General features: G+C 39.4%; 1 pseudogene; it reads right to left on the bottom strand.

Annotated features, from left to right (window-relative positions):
• The window catches only part of LOC139235589 (Ig heavy chain C region, secreted form-like), a 55,260-nt pseudogene that overhangs the window by 15,821 nt on the left and 25,251 nt on the right, over positions 1-14,188 (bottom strand).

Below are 14,188 nucleotides of genomic sequence, written 5' to 3'. Positions count from 1 at the left end.
ACAGGTATAGCAAGGGTTGCACACAGAGTAATACGTTATCTTTACTATCCCGTCAAACATTCCCAGCTCAAGTGCTGCAGAGTAGTGCTACGAAATGTCTCCCCATAAAAATGCGTTATCAAATTGACCGATTAGATTAAGCACAATTATCACGAGTACAAAGAAATGCTCCCCATACACTGTCCCATAAAAGCGCACCAGCTCACCTTTCGCTCTGATTAAATAGAAGATCAATCTATATTGATGGATCCAATTAAGCTCCACGTACTTGTAAAGAAAAGGTTAATTACTGATTAAAGCTATCTCTACAATGTCCCACCAAGCACTGCCAGATAAGATAAAGCACGGGTTCGTTGCAGAGTAAAGCTCTCTCTTCACTGTCATATCAAACACTTTCAGGGCAGGTACAACCGGGTTAGAAACTGATTAAAGCTCCTTCTAGTGTCTCCCCGTGGTGTTTCAGAACTGCTCCTTCTGACTGTCACAATTTGGGTTACTGATCTCATTTCTGCGGCGACTCCTCAACCTTAAAGTCAATCATTCACGTTTCTCACATGTACCAGTTTCTTAAATAACTGAGTTAAATAACACTCCCCGCAATACAGGATCACAACCCAGAAAGTTGCAACCAGTCAGGAAGACTCCTGATTCTCACCCAGTGAGCAGGCACAAAGAAACAGAACAGACACAAACGGTTCAACAAGGGTGCTCCAGGCAGAGGGAGACCAGTTCAATCTGTTAATTTCAATGAAGCGGTTTGATTTCTAATATATTTCTTGTCAATTTCCAAACACCTCAACGCTGCAGATTCTTGGAAATTGTACTGATATTAATTTGAGAGACTCTTCAACATCCAGCCATTTTTCCAACAATCTTGTAAACCGTGTAAAAATTAACTTCCCTCAAAGCAAGTATCTGGAAATAATTCACATTCCACGAGAATTTGCTGCCCGTCACACGGGACTCGGTGACAGAGTAAGAATATCACAATCCAGGAGCTATATACAGTGATCCCTAATCACCCACTGATTTTATATATTTTCATCAGTAAATATGACCTGTAAAATCATCGAGGCAAAACACGAAGTTAATTCACTAAAATCTGCAGCGACACCTTATCGAACTCAGCACAGCCGGGTTATACATGCATTGTTTTCTCAATTAATTTTTGAATTAATTAAACATTATCTCCAACACTTGAGATTGTGCAATAATTGTAATACTGACCAGTATGCAACACAATTGTAAGGGATCGCTTATGTTTAATGAATTAGCACTGATGTTACATACTAAGTTAATGTTCATGTCAGCTGAATATTGAAAATAATCTGAGTGCCAGTCTGGCCCTTCCTCCTCAGAAGCATACGTACTTTGAACTTTTGAAATTAAATTAAGGTGATTGAATTTCAGCCATACAAATACAATTAATTATTAATAATTTTAAAACATTTTTCTGCCTGGTAACTTGTGATATATTATGGTTTACTTAACTTAACATAACAATTCATCAATATTAAAATATTAAGCAGCATATTAATACATAAATACTCAGAAATATACTTTATTTTCACTTAAATGGAATCAAATTTGAATAATCGACAATAATCACGCAGATCTACTATTGTCCCGCTCTCGACCGACACCTTTTTAAATTCTGCATGTTTCTAAGATAGCATAAACTGCGTGTATTCGCAGAGAACATTTCACATGATTGGTTTGGGGGTGGACTAATTTAAATAGTTCTCTGTCCAGCCGGGGTGACAACTCCGATGGCCTGTAAATCGCTTGTTTACTAATACTGGAATTTCGAGCTGAAATATTCTCTTCAAACTTAAACCCCAAAATGGTTTTATTAATTAAAATCCACCCGTGCAGTTTGCAGTCAGTAGCCGAGCCCCCGCTATTTAATAACACAGAAACTCTTTTATAGTTCTTAGAAACATAGAAATTGGTGCAGGAGTAGGCCATTCGGCCCTTCGAGCTTGCACCGCCATTCAATCAGTTCATGGCTGAACACTCCAGTTATTCACATAATGCCCGTAATTTAATGATTAAATATATTCTGCTACTTCTTGAAAATAGTTTCCAGAATGGTCAGTGTAAAACTGGAGGATAGCAAATCATTCAGACCATCTGGGGCACTGAAACTGAATGAGCAAATGGAGGAGAGACTTTGTTCGTCAATGTAATATTAATAAGAATTAAACATAACTCTCAGATATGATCTATGGTTTGTCTACCGTTCTGTTCCGCTGACAGCAGCGCTTTGGGAGATAGGATTTTGTAGTAAATTCAAAATAAGATGAACCTTTTGTAAGTAAATTAATCTGCTTGAATTTCAATGGATTATTTGCCTGTCTGCAGCCATACGCAGTCGGAAGCTGCCTTGAATTTAAGTACAATTACATGAACAATTATTTGACTGCCAGCGACGCCTGTCTCTCAGCTTTTGCTGTTGAAAAGTGTTCAAGATTAACTTAGTGATAATTCGATCAAACAACACACAATATTGATTCAATAACAAATTTTGGCTGAACAGTGCGAATGTCATACGCCGGCAGATATATTAAATCGACAATATGCAATTTACAACATGGCTTTAAGTTATAATTAATTGCACTCAGTCATTCATCTGTGTAAACAGGAGGTAGCAAGTAATTGAACACCCGACTCAAACTGAACACAGCGGTGGAATCAGTATGTTGTCAGTGAAATAATTGCAGGCCTAATTAATAACTGTATCCAAACTCTAGCAGTTTCTGCTTCCTTTAATGGTGCCCAGTATAGAGCAGGATTTTGGAAGTCGAATAATATTATGTAAATGAACATTGGACTTATAGCATATTTTAATAACATTGGGAGATATAATCGCATTATAATCGGTTGGTTAATAGTAATTTAATTCAACTACAAGCTGAACAAATTAATTATGTAGATGAAAACTAGTTACATTTCAACCATTAAAGTATCAGCATCGTAAACATAAATTAAGAGTTGAATATATAATTATCAGTTCAATAATTGTGATGTTAAAATACCTTTCAATGATTTCTGATTTCTAAACCCATCCTGTTCTCTGCTTACAATCTTTTTTCAAACAGTTTGAAACATATATCGTGTTTGCATTCGATCAGAAAACTGCTGCTGCCCGCTGTCACCGATATTAAACATGGTAGAAACGTCAAACAGTTTAACATATTCTAGATATTCTGAGTAACACGGGCACAAACTCTCCTCAGCAGATCAACACTAAATCACAACGCTCAGGGGCAGAATCCCTCGACAGAATCTTTCATGGAGCAGATCCGTAATTCTATAAAAGCTTTCAGCAGAATCAAATGTATCATTGCAAAAAACCTCATTACACAATCACTGAACCCGCCTAACACTGAAATAACTAATAATTGAATTCAACAGAAACATCAAATACTGACAGCGGAATTGTGATTAGACGGGACATGTTAAATACATTAATGTTGATATTATAGCGTATTGTAATAATAACTGGTGATATTAATACATTATAATAATGTTAATTTACATGTATTCCAGCTGGAAATGTGTTATTTTTTCAATTCTTAATTACAGTAACAGCTCACGTATTGAATCTGAGCTTTCGGGAACATTAGATGACAATGTAATTTTCATTAAAAAACATAAAATTCCTGAAGGTTATTTACAGATCGCTAAGCTTTCTCTGTTGTGCCTACACTGTTCTTTTAAACACATTTAAACACAATGTTTGCATTCAATCAGAAAACCTGCAGCAATCAGAGGTCACCGAGATTAAACATTGCAGAAACGTATTTAAAGTAACCCAGACACACAGTCTCATCAGCAAATAAACACCAAATCACATCATCAACATTTTCAGTGGAGAAACAGTTGAATTCTATAATCACTTTGCAGCAGAATCACATTGAAGATTGCAAAAAATCTCAAAACAAAATCCACCGAATCCAAGTTTCAGGAACGAAATAATTATGAAAATAAACAGAAATATAAAATAAAGACACAAATACAAGAGTTACTGAATGAGTGAATGTTCCTTACGTGCAGTCACCGTCACCATGGTCCCTTGTCCCCAGTAGCCCATTGCGTAACACAGTGAGTCACGTCGTGTCAAAGACTCCGGCGGACTGTTAACTGTAAAATACAGAGATTAAATTCCAGCCAGCTCTAAAAACCCGATTCCGACTCTCGTAAGAGTGACTCAGCGAGATATTTAATTTTGTACCGTTCATTATATTTACAAAAATGATTGGAATACTTGTGAAGCATCTGTGCATATTGAACATGGCAATCAATAGTAATAAAGAAGAAAATTTGTATACATTTAAATATATATATATATATATATATATATATAACTTATTTCTAACTATTTCAATTTAAGCCTCAGTTCTTTCGACGCTACTGGCGTGGTAATGGTCGCAGGTTTGAGTAAACTCCCTGTCTGGGGTATTTGTATGGAGAGCTCGCCCTGTATTGCACCATGACCCACTCCCTAGTCCTCCCTTGCACAGTAATAGATGGGGGTGCCTTCGCTCCTCATATTCTTCACGTCCAACGTGAAGATGTTGTTTGAAGTGTCTTTGGATGCAGTAAATCGACTCTCAATCTCTGGGACGTTATTCTTGCTCGATGGAGTGTAGTGGTAAACCAGACACTCCAGCCCCTGTCCGGGAACCTGGCGGACCCAGTTCATGCCATAGCCGCTAAGATCGAACCCGCTGGTTTTCGAGGTTAGTCTGAGGGAGCCTTGCGGGAATCCTGGTCTTTGCCTCGGGCTGAGTCAACACCACATGCGACAGGACACCTGTAAAATTAGTCAAAATACCCCGAGGGTTAATCCTCGAGAAATGATTCCAGACTCTCTAAAATTCCAGAGAGAGACTGTCACTGAGACAGTAACAATGAGAGAATTGGACAATAAAAACTACTCACGGGAAAGTAAAGACAGCAACAGACCAAGAGCAATCGCCGACCTCATCCTTCTGGCACTGTGTGGTGAATGGTTCCGGCAAGAACTCACTGGGCAAACCCACTCCCAGACTGTTACATTGCGGTCCCAATGACCGGCAGTTAAATACCCGGTAGATTGGTGAGAGGTTACAGGCGCCGCCCATTGATTCCCTGAAAGAGGCGGCTTCTGGATCCACGTCACACCTTCCACATCACGAACAGAATGGACTCACATGTGGACTGTAAATTACATCCCTTTGTTCCTCACTGTTTCACAGGGGATGTGAATCTTTGAGGTTGAATTACATTATCAGGATCTAAAGACACGGCCAGTTTGTGCTTGTCCATCTCCCGCTATCTATCCATGCATCTGTACCAATAAAGTATCCCCTATAATCTGAACTGATATCACTCTATGTAACCAAGTGCGGTAGACGCGTAATGTGATTCTACTTATAGGTGCACTTGGCTAAAGCTAATCACTTTTGGTCTGGAGATGAGATCATGCTCCTCACATTATACAATTGTCTCTAATTGCATTACACTAACTGCCCCTGAGTCTGTGACCATAAGACAGCCGTTTGTAAATTTAGCTGGAAAGTAAGTACGCTTGACTGATGATTAAGGAGTGAATTGACGGAGACACATAAGAAAGTGGGGCCCGCCCGCTTCAGACCAGCGTTTTATGAGAGAAGCCGGTGAATCAGAACCGATAATGTGATCAGCAAACCTCGACATCCAAATCCTTGCAGCTAACTTTAACAGCGACCGAATGTGTAACAGACAAGGGTACCAGGAATACGGTGTATCAGGACATAGCGGTATGTTACAGAATATCACAGGAATAAATCCTTCTTCTCCTGCAGAAACAGATCACAATCTGGGCATTTCACCACCCACTGGTAGCCGGGCTATGAGAGGAGTTATTCAGGCATCAAAATCAGTTCAAAATACACCGCAAACTGCGCGGCTGCTAATCAGGAATAATGGAGACATTAGTTTAGACCAGACGCAAAATTCTGTGAGAATATTAAAGAAGTGCAGCTGGCACTTCTCTGTGAGAATATTTAAGGCAATTCAACCTGTTTTACTTACTTTGTGAATCCCACCCATTTTATTACAGTGTGGGGTGAGGCCATTAAACATCTTTCCAGCACTTCATGCTGTACTGAATAAATGCACTGAATGAACTAGAATGGTCTTTATTTGTAAATAGTTTTCATTAGATACCGTGTGGATCAATTTATTATTTTCCAATCCTATTTTGTAATATTGTGAGCATGGAATTTATGGCAAATCACCTTGAGATGTTATAACATGCAAAATGTTTCTTATTTTAAAAGTTCTACTGAATAATTTAATGTTCAAATAGTTAAATACCATCTCTCTCCCATTCTTGTTCACGCTAATCTGACCCACACAATATTTGGCAGTCACCAAACCGACTGCCGTCAGCGAGCCTCGAACAGCCAGTGTTATTTATAGGAAGCATCTGGGTTTCTGTGCAGTCCATCAAAGGCCTGCTTTCTCACTACTGACCGCATGCCTGGAAGCCAACTTCAAAACATTTACATTGTCAAAAGACATATTTATATACACATCTACCAAGTAACAGTATTGGTGTTAAGTTTAATTTTTTCGTTGTGTAACTGTGTGTAACTGTTCCCATATCGCAGGAAAGGAAATATATCCAATGTCGCAGACACCATGTCAGAAGCAGCAGTCAGCTGGAGTTTCAGGACCGCACATAACCCTGTAATACATAGATAGATAGATAGATAGATAGATAGAGAGATAGCCAGATAGATAGATAGATAAACAGATATATGGATAGAAATAGGGATCCCACAAAGATCAGTGCTGGGTCCACTATTGATCACAACTTATATTAACAATTTAGATTTTGGAGTCAAAAACTCAATTTCTAAATTTGCGAATGCATGTGGGGCTGGCGGGTTGGGGTGTAAATCCTGTGGAACACTGCAACGAATTACAAGAAGACATGAATTGACTAATTAATTTCAACCCAGACAAGTATGAGTTCTTAAATTTTAGTAAGAAAAATAAGGAGTTCACTTATCACGTTTAAAATAAGAATCTAAATGTGATGGAGGAACAAAGGTCTCTGAGAGTGCAAATACACATATCACTAAAAGTAGCGACGCAGGTTAATAATGCCATAAAAATAAGAAAACCTGCACTCGGGTTTATTTCTAGAGGGATAGAATTGCAAAGTGGAAAAGTTATGCTAAACTTGGTTAGACCACACTTGAAGTATTTTGTATAACTGACCAATCCCCCGCAATTTCCCTGAAGCCCTGCAATTGTTTCCATTCAGATATGTGGATAGTGCAGGGAAGGGGAGCTGAGGTAAAAGATCAGCCATGATCTCGTTGAATGACGGAACAGACTTGAGGAACCGTATGGCCAAATCCGGCTCACAATTCTTATGTTATTATGTTGTGATTTCCTCGGAAATATGGACATTAGACACTCAATCTCTTCTGATAGAAGAGCCCCGCGCCCCGCCCCGCCCCCGCTGCCGTCCCAGGAATCAGATTAGTCTGATGAACCTTAGATGCACTCCCTCCAAGGCAAGTGTATCTTTCCATAGGTAAGGAGAACACAGCTGTACACAATACACCAGGTGTACTCTCAGCAGAGCCCTTAATAAGAGCATGAAGGTTTCTTTGCTCTCATACTCCAATCCCTTTGCAACAAAATGTTGCTTAGCATTTGCTTTCCTAATTGGTCACTTTGGCTCTATGTTAGCTTTCTGTGATTCGTGTACAATGCGATCCAGCTCTTTCTGAATAAAAATATTACTCAGTTTCTCAACATTCAAAAATATTCTGCGTTTCTATTTGTCCCACCAAAGTGCGGAACTTCACACTTCTACACATTATACTCAATCTGACATGTTCTTGCCCACTCACTTAACCTGTCAATATCCCGTTGCAGCCTCCTTACCTATTCCTTGCTGTTTACTGTTCACCTAACTTTGCATTGTAAAGTACGCTAATGTAAGTCATCTTTCTATACACGTGTAGAAGCTTTAACAATCTGTTTTTAGGTTTTTGATAGCTTATTTAATTTTATATTTTCTCCCATATTATCAGTTGCATGTGCATCTTTTGCAAAATTCCAAAATCTTCCCAATATTCGGGCTTACTACTCTTTTTGTCAACATTCTAAGCCTGTTCATTTCATCTAATGCTATCTTAACTTCCCTTGTTAGCCACGGGTTGCACCATTTGTCCTGTGAGGTTTTTATTCATTATGGAAGTTATTCTAATCTGACGGCTCTGTATGATGAACTGAAGGTGAATTTGCAACAATAATTTTGCTAATTCCGCCCTTGATACTTCCTGATCATCTGCACCTCTTGTGGATTGTTCTAAAAAAAATCTCTGGGTAAACGTTCAAGCAAGTTATTGTGGTGGATATTATGAATCATGTTTAAAGTAAGCTCTCGGGATTGCAGTAGATGTCGTTTATCAACAGGTGGGGACAGTGATCATTTTGACACATGAGTCATGTGGAGACGGATGTTGCTGAGCATTTCAGTCACCGTCTGTATTGTCAAAACAAGTAAAACACTATAATTAATGCTTCTCAGTCAGTTAAATTTGAAGGGAGCATGTATCCTTAGAAATAATCTGAAGGGCAAAAAAATATTGCATTTATTTCAATCCACATTTAAGGATGATTGTCGGGCGCTTGTCGAGGATGCAGAGGAGATTGGTGCAAGGCATGAGGGAGTTTAGTTATGTGGACACGAGAGAGGATGTGATTATTCTTATTATTGCGGGGAATGCTTAGGGGAGAATTAACAGATGTTAATTGTGAAGGGGTTTCGTTGAGTTGATCGAAAGGTGGGGATTCCATCGGCAGGTCTATCGGTAACCAGAGGACAAAGATTAAGATGAATGAAAAAATAAATCCAGACGGGAGATAAGAAGATTTTTTATGCAGTGAGCTGTAATAAACTGGAATGTAGTGCCTGAAAGGGTGATGGCAGCAGATTTAATTATAACTTTCAAATCGGGAAACCAATATATATTTGAAAAGGAAAGCTGATCTGGTGTAATATAAAGAGAGACAGTGTCGAGGATAATATAAACAGAGACAGCGCCTGGCGTATAATAAAAAGAAACAGGGTCTCGTGTAATATAAACTGAGATAGGGTCCAGTGTAACATAAACAGAGACAGGATGTAATGCAATATAAACAGGGATAGTGGCTGGAAGAATATAAACTGAGACAGTGTCGAGTGTAATATAAACAGAGACAGGGGCTAGTGTAATATAAACAGAGACAGGGGCTATTGTAATATAAACAGAGACAGGGTCTAGAGTAATATAAACAGAGACAGGATCTGGTGTATTATAAACCGAGACAGGGTCTAGTGTAATATAAACAGAGACAGGGTCAAGACTAATATAAACAGAGACAGTGTCTAGTGTAATATAAGATAGAAGTACAGATAGATGGATAGAATTACGAATCGAAGGACGGACGGACAGACGGACGGACGGACCGACCGAACGAACGACAGACAGATAGACAGACAGATAGACAATCGTACAGACATGAAGATTTCATGGCTGGAATGTTGCTATCAAATTATTCTAGACATTCTACAAGTTTAAATTAATCTGGACCCTGTTTAATTATAACTGCACTAGACCATCTCTCTATTCGGAATGCAGATGGCCCTGTCTCAGTTATTACTGCACTCGTCTTGGGATCTATTTTATTACTGTAGATACTGTCTCAGTTACACTGCACTAGACCCTGTCTCTGCTTATATTATGCTCGGCTCTATATCAGTTATCACAGTACTAGACCCTCCGTTATAACACATTAGAACTTGTCTCAGTTACTACTGAACGAGACGCTGTCTCTGTTTATATTAGCGTACACCATGTATCTGTTAATATTTCACTAGTCCCTGTCTCTCTTTATGTTATACTAGACACTGTCCCAGTTTATATTGCACTAGAAAATGTCAATGTTTTTAATACAATAGATCATGTATTAGTTATTATTAGAGCACAATATCCTTTGTTATATTATGTTGGACCCTGTCAGTGTTTATATTATACTATCCCCTGTCTCTTTATAATAGATTGGTCCTGTCTCTGTTTATATTAAACGAGACCCTGTCTCAATATATATTACACTCGACCATGTCTCTATTTATATTACACTAGACCCTGTCTCTGTTGATATTATATTAGACCATGTATTTTTTACATTACACTCGACAATGTTTCTGTTTATATTACACTGGACTCTTATTTTCTATATTACACTAGACACTGTCGCTGTTTATATTACACTAGACCCTGTCTCTGTTTATATTACACTAGACCCTGTCTCTGTTTATATTACACTAGACCCTGTCTCTGTTTAAATTACACTAGACACTGTCTCTGTTTATATTACTCTAGACCCTGTCTCTGTTTATATTACACCAGACGCTGTGTCTTTTCTTTTACACTAGTCCCTGTCATTGTGTATATTACACTATATGCTCACTCTATCTATGTTACATTTGGACCTGTCTCGGTTATTACAGCATTGGACACTGGGTATTTGAAGTGTCTATATAGTCAAATCGAGCAATCCGTGTGGCTGAGGGTCAGAGGTCGCACTGATGTAGCAATGGCGACCAAGTCACGTTGATGACGCTGCATTGTTGTGAACAATAACGTCACCCATTGTTTACGTGTTGCTGACGTGAAGATGTCAAACAGGTAAAAACGAAATGCAATATACAGGAAGTTGCACTGATAATAACATTTTTCTGGCATAGTGATGTCACACTGTGCCATTCCACAGCGCGGGTCAATGCAGAGAAAAGCTCCCTCGATGCTGTCCCATCAAACACTCCCAGCTCCGGTACAGCACGTTTCGCGAAACAGTAAAGCTCCCTCTACAATGTCACATCCAATACTCCCAGGGCAGGTATAGCACCGGTTAGCTACAGTTTAAAGCCCCCTCTACACCGTCACATCAAACACTCCCAGGGCAGGTACAGCACGGTTTAGATACAGTGTAAATCTTTCTCGACACCGTCCCATCAAACTCTCCCAGGGCAGGTACAGCACTGGTCTATGCAGAGCAAAGCTCCCTCCACACTGTCACAGCAAACACTCCCAGGGCAAGTACAGTACGGGTTAGCTATAGAGTAAAGTCCCCTCTACACCATCCCATCAAACTTTCCCAGGGCAGGTACATCACTGGTCTATGCAGAGCAAAGCTCCCTCGAAACCGTCCCATTAAACACTCGCAGGGCAGGTACAGCACGGGTTTCGAGTCAGAGTATAATTACCTCTACAGAGTCCCATCAAACATCCAAGATCATTGAGTTCACACGACATATTTTATTATAAAGCTGCATCTCCGCACACCCACCAATTTGTTTTGAGGCCTTGAAATCGACCTTAGGGAAAATGTTTGTTGGACATTGACTTCTTATTGTGAGGTAAAGATAATGAGGCATTCTTTAGAGGCAAGGCAGAAGGTGGGTATAGTAGAGAGAAGCAGATAGGGAGGGGATACAAGGAATTGCCACTAATACATTTGAGCTGACACTATATACGGTGACTAGAATCTTTCCCCATTCTGACCGTGGATATCATCGTCGATTTGTTCACCAATAACTGAAAGAAATATCCCAAACATCAATTGAGACGTCAAAAATCGTTGAGACATTAGCGTCTCTCTCACTGTTTATTTCTATTCTGTATTTATGAGGAAACATTTATTGTGTTTCTGTCGTTCACTATTCTAATCTGGGACTTCTAATTCTGTGTTTATTTACATAAACACCTCACTGGTTTCCATGAAGTGTTCATGGCAGCAAAAGCAGATCCACAAAGTCATTTACTGATTAGTTTTAACTCACAGCACAGGTTTATTTTATGAATATTGACAGTTGCTACAAAGAAATGGAAATATATCCAGCAGTGACATCGGTTTTTGATTTGTTCAATTAGAAGAGATGTGATTTATATCAAAGGGAAAATATTAAAATAAAAAATTCAATTTTGAAAATTCTGCTACCAAAATCAATGGAACCTCTCTGAACACAGCAGTAATTCACTGGATGTCCATTTAGCATCAGATTCCAGCCATTTAAACTAAACAAGTTAAAACAGCGACCAGAGCAGTGACCCATTGCAACGTGTATTTCAAATGTTGACATTTAGAAACAACTTCCACGACTTTCAAGTCCTCAGAATGTCCAAAAGCTCTTTACTATGAAGTACGTTTGAATTGTAGTCACTTTTGTAACGTAGGAAATGTGGAGTCAAATTGCACAAAGCAAGCTCCCACAAACATAATGTGATAATAACCACAGAATCTATTGTTTAGTGATGCTGGTTAATGGATAAATATGTGTAATGGACTTCGGGGTGAACTCCCCTGCTATTTAAAATAGTGCCATTCAATCTCTTACATCCAACTGTGAGTGAAGACTCAGCAGATGTAACATCTCATCCGAAAGACTGGACCACCGTCAATATAGACCCCCCACCCCCCCGCTCCTTCTCCTTCGGTACTGGTACCGGGAGTGCTAGCCAAGCTTATGTGCTCAGTCTCTGGAGAGGGGTTGTGAACCACAGCCTTCTCACTCAGAGGCGAGAGTGATCGCATTGTACCGGGGCTTTAGCACGTCACAGCTATATTTTTTAGATGTTGTCATTTAGTTCAGAGTGTCCAAAGTTCAGTGCCTGAGACGAGTCTTAAACAGTCGGTTTAATTCCCGGGGATAATGCTCTGATCTTGCCTGGGATGACATTCTGGCACTGTTGTAAAGTGGGATTTCCATATCAAATCTTAGCGACTCCGCATCTGGATGTTCATGAGGTGCATCAGTAGAACAGCTGGAAACTGGGACGGTGCTCCATGGATCCGAGAATGTTAAGGCCGATTTAATAGTGGCGATCAAAATAATGAGGAGCTTTTATCGAGTAAATAGTTAGAAATCTTTTCCACTGGTAGGACGTGCAGTAACCACAAGCCAGATATTTAAAATGTGTTACTGCTCGAGATCCTGTCTCTGCTGAGATTACACTTGACCCTGTCTCTATTTATATTACACTCGACGCTGTCTCTGTTTATATTAGACTAGATCCAGTCATTGGTTACATTACATTCGACACTGTCTCTGTTTATATAACACTAGACCCTGTCTCTCTTTATATTGCACTGGACCCTTTCGCTGTTTATATTACCCTAGACCCTGTCTTAGTTTATATTACACTAGATTCTGTCTCTGTTTATTATACCCTGGACCCTGTTTCTGCTTATATTACACTAGAACCTGTCTCTATTTATATTACACTGGGCCCTGTCGTTGTTTGTGTCATACTCGCCCCATTCTCCGTTTATATTACACTAGAACCTGTCTCTTTTTATTTTACACTAGAGCCTGTCTCTGTTTATCAATGACTAGACCCAGTCTCTATTTAAATCACTCGAGACGCGGCTCAGTTATTAATGCATCACAACTTATCTCTGCTTATATTCGGCCTTGGATCTCAGATGGAATATTATGGACAATTTTGGGCAGCACCTTTCCATAAAGATATAAAGGGTACCGAAGAGGTTTAACAGGTTGTTACCAGAGATGAGGGACTTCAATTAGAGATTTCAAAAGTTAGATCTGTTCTCCTGTAACAGGGAAGTATAATAATCGACCTAATATGATAACTAGTTTTTTAATGTACAGGAGATATGAGGGGACTTGTCTTCACCGAGAGGGTGGTGGGGGTCTGAATCGCACTGTAAGAATTATTGGTAGTCAGGAATCCTCACCATATTTAAAAGATTCTTGAATGTTCAGTTAACGTGTCGTAACCAAAAGGCTGCAAAACACGAACGGGAAAGTGGGATTAGGCAGGATAGCTCTTGGTCGGCTGGCACTAGACAAAGGGCAGAAAATGCCTCCTTCCGTGCTGTCAATTTCTAAGATTCTATGCTATAGTGTATCGGCTCCCACTAAGCAGATGTCCTAGATTTAAAAGCATTGGAAAAATATCTGGAGCAGAGTGGAGCAGAATTTGTTTTCACTCAGTGTCGGCAGAGGCGTGATGGAACCAAGGGCTTCCTTTAAGCTGTAATTGTCTATGACACTGTGAAATTCCAACAGATTGTTTCTCAATTGTTACTCCACTACACCATGTCTCTGTTTATATTACACTGGACC

The sequence above is a fragment of the Pristiophorus japonicus genome, chromosome 23 (genome assembly GCF_044704955.1).
Source record: "Pristiophorus japonicus isolate sPriJap1 chromosome 23, sPriJap1.hap1, whole genome shotgun sequence".
Lineage (NCBI taxonomy): Eukaryota > Metazoa > Chordata > Chondrichthyes > Pristiophoridae > Pristiophorus > Pristiophorus japonicus.
Note: the sequence above shows the minus strand (reverse complement) of the source record. Positions and strands in the feature narration are given on the sequence as shown.